This window comes from Dioscorea cayenensis, chromosome 16, assembly GCF_009730915.1.
Source record: "Dioscorea cayenensis subsp. rotundata cultivar TDr96_F1 chromosome 16, TDr96_F1_v2_PseudoChromosome.rev07_lg8_w22 25.fasta, whole genome shotgun sequence".
Classification (NCBI taxonomy): Eukaryota; Viridiplantae; Streptophyta; class Magnoliopsida; order Dioscoreales; family Dioscoreaceae; genus Dioscorea; species Dioscorea cayenensis.
The window spans coordinates 16,940,477-16,945,540 of record NC_052486.1 but is presented as its reverse complement, the minus strand read 5'-3'; the positions used below and the strand labels follow the sequence as shown (position 1 = coordinate 16,945,540).

The 5,064-nt window shown below is 43.8% G+C and overlaps 1 non-coding gene across 1 annotated transcript; it reads left to right on the top strand.

Moving 5' to 3' along the window:
* Positions 1 to 2,759: 2,759 nt before the first annotated feature.
* Positions 2,760 to 2,866, top strand: LOC120279909. Its single transcript, XR_005542211.1, has one exon. It is a non-coding gene; the product is annotated as a small nucleolar RNA R71 (small nucleolar RNA).
* Positions 2,867 to 5,064: the final 2,198 nt, after the last annotated feature.

The following is a 5,064-nucleotide window of genomic DNA, read 5'->3' as shown; positions in this document are numbered from 1 at the left end:
CCATATTCCTCCATAGGAAAGCTTTATAGGGGCAGGTGCATGCCCCTGTGTGCTCTCGGGAAAACACTCACTGCCTCTGAACATAAATACAAGGGTGTGTGATAAATAACCATGCCCGTGCGCCCGATTCACGAGGCATGTGCATGCCATCATGGGTCGCCTCGGACATTTGAGAAAAATTGTTAAGTGTTCCGCACGCCCGTGTGGAAATTCCACACGGGCATGGGCATTCACAAGCCCAACTCAAAGGGGCAGCTGCATGCCCTATATATTGTCGGGATGGGAGAGCTCCTCTGCATGATTCTCACGGACATGTGGAAATTACCCACGCCGTGCAATTTTCACAAGGTCGCCTGCAGGGGCGATTCGACGCCCTTGTGTGCTTTCAGGAAAGTCTGCCAATCTCTGCAGGACTTCACACACCTGTGTGGAAATTACCCACTGGCGTGTGAGGATTGCATGGTCATCCACAAGGGCGAGTCCACGCCCCTGTGCCTTCTCTGGATGAGCTCACAATATAAAACCACGGGCGTGTGTTAATTCTACACGCCCGTGTGTTTTCTCTGAATACTTAGAAAACTCTGCTGGCTGTGCAGAAAATTTCTGAACATGCTTACACACTCAGAGCCTATCCCAATATGCAATTTCTACCAGTGAAAAACATGAAAAAAAATTCACAAGAAAACACACGATGAACTTGAGAACCCACGATAAAAATTGCAGCACAAGTATATAAAAATCAAGACACCAACACTCAACACTTTATTCATGCAAACATTAAACTAACAAATTAAGAAAATAGTAAACACTTGGGTTGCCTCCCAAGAAGCACTTGTTTAACATCACTTAGATTGGCATACCTTGTCTTACCTCACGGGGGCTCATAGATAAAGTTGCCCTCTTACCCATGGCTTGGAAACATGATGAGCAAAATCTCTTGAGCGTAGAGGGTGAATTGTCGGGCTTGAGACTACCTTGAAATGGTTCACCCAAATTGTTCGGTTCACACACATCTCCAACAGTCTTAGAGCATTTGTGGTGGCGTTTCCTAGTCCTCTTCAATCTACGAAGCACCTTCTTCAAGATCCCCGGTGTAGATGGTACTTCTTCTGTCAAACAAAGCATCATGATCTCTTCATTGTCCGGATTGAACATCTCATGTATGTATTCATCAATAATCTCATCAGTAGCATTTAGAAAGTACAAAGTATCATCAAAATCAAGAGAATGCCGCATGGCTTCAGCAAGGCAGTATGTGAGCTTGTCATCTCCAACTCTCAAAGTTAGCTCTCCACCGTCTATGTCAATCAATGCCTTGGAAGTCCGCAAAAACAGCCTCTAAGTATCAAGAGTACATCCACATCCTCATCGACGTCTAGCACTATGAAGTCAACCGGAAAAATGTACTTATCCACCTTGACAAGCACATCCTCGATGATACCTCTCGAATGTATCACCGTTCGGTCCGCTAGTTGCAAAGTCATCCGAGTAGGTCTAGGCTTGCCCAAGCCTAGCTTTTGATAGAAGGTGTATGGCATGACGTTGATGCAAGCCCCTGAATCCGCCAATGGCATTTGTTCACCTAGATTACTGATATTACACGGAATGATGAAGCTCTCCGGGTCTTTCTTCTTGTTCGGTATGTTCTTTTGCAAGACCACCGAGCAAGACGCATCTAAGATCACTTCAGCACTCTCCTCTAACTTCCTCTTGTTTGTCAACAAGTCCTTCAAGAATTTGGCATACTTAGGCATTTGGTCCAATGCCTCAATAAAAGGAATATTGATGTGAAGTTGCTTGAACAAACTCAGGAACTTATTGTACTGTTCATCCCCTTGGTCATTCTTCAATCTAGAGGGATAAGGGATCCTTAGCTTGAAAGATGGAGGTGCCATCTCCTTCTCTTTGCTTGTTCCCTCTTCAACCTCTATAACCTCGAGTGCGTGTTCATTTGGCTTCTCACCCGGAAGCCTACTATCGACCTCACCACCACTTCTCAAAGTGATCACTTTCACATGCTCTCGAGGGTTGGTCTCAGTATTACTCGGCAAACTTCCGTGTGGCCTTTCCGATAAGGACTTTGCAATCTGCCCCACTTGGTTTTCAAGATTATGTAAGGAGGCGGTATGGTTGTGAAGTTTAGCCTCAACTAATTCAAACCTTGTATTTGACGATTGCACAAACCTAGTTAAGGCCTTTTCCAAATCGGTAATTCGGGTCTCCAAACCTGAAACTTTGTTTTCCACATTTGGGCCTTGTTGTTGGAAACCCGGTGGCCCCATGGCCTTTTGTGGACCTTGGTTGCTCCACGAGAAATTGGGATGATTCTTTCAACCCGTATTATAGGTGTTGTTGTATGGGTTCCCTTGAGTCCTCATGCTATTATCTACAAAATCAACGTTTTCAACTGAAGATACATCACCAATAGATATCAGCCAATTGGAGGGAGCATGTCCTCCACTACACCAGGTGCAAGTAATCACAGCCGATACTCTATTCGAGTTAGAAGATCTAACTTCTTACTCAGTGATTCCACTTGAGCCGCCAACGAAGTCACTGCATCTATCTCATGGATACCGGCCACCTTTTTCTTCTCCCTGGCATTCCATTGGTAGCTGTTTAACCCTATTTCTTCAATTAATTGACGGGCCTCACCGGGGGTCTTGCTACCTAAGGTACCTCCTGTTGCCGCATCCAAGAGTTGCCTTGTACTCGGATTTAGACCATTGTAAAAGGTCTGAACAATCATCCACTCTGGGAATCCGTGTTGTGGACAATTTCTCAAGAGCTCCTTGAACCTTTCCCACGTCTCAAATAGAGACTCCAATTCCAATTGTACAAAGGATGAGATCTCATTCCTAAGCTTTGCAGATTTTTTGGGAGGGAAATAATGGCCAAGAAAAGCTTCTACCATCTCCTCCCATGTGGTAAATGATGCTCTAGGTAATGAGTGTAGCCACTGCTTCACACTCCCTTTCAAGGAAATGGGAAGGCCCTCAACTTGATGGCATTATCTGTTACCCCAATTTATCTTGACGATATCACATACCTCAAGAAAGTTCTTTTATATGAGTAGTTTGGATCATCATCGGCCAAACCATTAAACTGCGCGGATTCTTTGCAACATATGGATGAATGCTCGGCTTCATCTCGATGTTTTTGAGCTGTAATCGGGGACGTATAATGCTCGATTGTGTCCCTAATCTTGAAGGTCCGGCATAATCGAGATAATGTCCGCTCTGCTCATTATGTTACGCCATGTTTTTTTCGATTCTTCTACTTCAAATCAGCTAGATTTGACTGTTCTTGCATAGGTTCTTTCCTTTTTCTTCTAAGTGTATGTTCAAGCTCGGGATCTCCTTCAATCAGTATAGAGGGATTCCCTCGGGTCATAACCTGGAGCTACACCAAAAGAAAGGAAACAAAAATCAGAACGATGATAGAATAAGAACATATGAAATAGATTGAATAAATAAATAGCTAAGAAAAACAAAGTGAAAAATATCTCTAAACACCTACTCCCCGGCAACGGCGCCAAAAACTTGACACGTCCGAATATTCGTGTACACGGCAAGTGTATGGGTGTCGAAGTAATAATCCCAGATGAGTGGGTATCTTATCCACAGAGAGTAGGAAATCAAGACACTTAAATTGTTTCTTAACTAATGTGGAAGATGAACAGTGATATGTGTGACAAGATTTAATTCTCAAGAGTAAACACAACAAGAAAGAGAGCACAAGTAAAGGAGAAGGTAAGGTAATCGATAAAGATGGGATACCCGGGTATTGTTCCGCCTAGGACAATCGTTTCAAGTGTAAGAAACCTCTAATATACTTCCTAATCAATGCAATAGTGAGTCGTGGAAATCCTTAATTGCATAGTCCCAAATCTAAGGTAAACCATGCCTAACTCTATACATCTCCTGGAGGAGAAATCGAACAATCTCAACACCTCGTACTCGTATAGAATTGAGATAAGCTCTAGGAATTCCAAATGATAAACCCTATTCCTATGTATAGACCTAACCCTTTGGTCCAGGTGAAACATCCCTAGCCACAATTAAGCCTTAGATGCTAAAATCACTTCAACACTTCGCTCTGTTGCACTCGTAACTAAGCCCCAGTGGAAGGTCATCCTTTAGCCCATTCACTCTACTATGACCGTAAAAAACTATTGGAACGTGGAGGTAGGATAGATCATACCGGAGGGGAAAGGGGACGCTCCGCTACCTCTTGACTCACCCTCTCAACCCTTTCCAATCTAACTTTGTCTAACTCTCATGGTGTGTCACTCACTCACAAGAGTTACCAAGAAGAACTCTCAACCCTAGTGTCACTTTGGGGGAGTATTCATACAATCAAGCATACAAGATTGGAACTCACAATAAACATCAATTAATTGAAAGCATAATAAAGAGATTCAATGAAACGAATACATCCTAGGGTTCACAAATACCCAAGTACCCACTAGGGGTTTAGTTCTCCATGAAGCTAGATACAATCACCGAAATCGAATGTAAAAACAAAGCATCCATAGAAAACCCCCTCGTTAGTCGCGGTGATGGTCTTGTGTAGAGTCCTCCACTCGTCGCAAGGGTCCATTTGTCCAGCCTAGGGTACACCTCGCCGGATCAGTGCCAACGAAAGCTCTCCCACTAACCATCTTCCAAATGGCGCACGATGTTGGAGCCATAGAACCTCTCCAAAGCCTAGCCAATACCTCTCAAAACCCTAGCCGCAGCCCTCTCTCAAGTTGGGGAAAAGTTGGAGAAAAGAATCTTTGAAATCGTGGGCTGAAATCGGCTTTTAAAGGGTGGAATCGAAAATCACTGCGACCGTGCAGGCGCCCTCATGGATTTTTTCACACGGGAGTGTGGAATTTCTAAATGACCATGTGGATTCTCTGTTTTCCCTGATTTTTCTCGGACATGTGTGAGCAGTCTTTGATACAGATATTCTTGCTATAGTGTTTCTGCAGTACCCTACTACAATATTGGCCCAAAATACTACCGAATCCTTGCTTTCATCGAGGTAACGCAAACGGGCACACGTTTATGTCGTGGA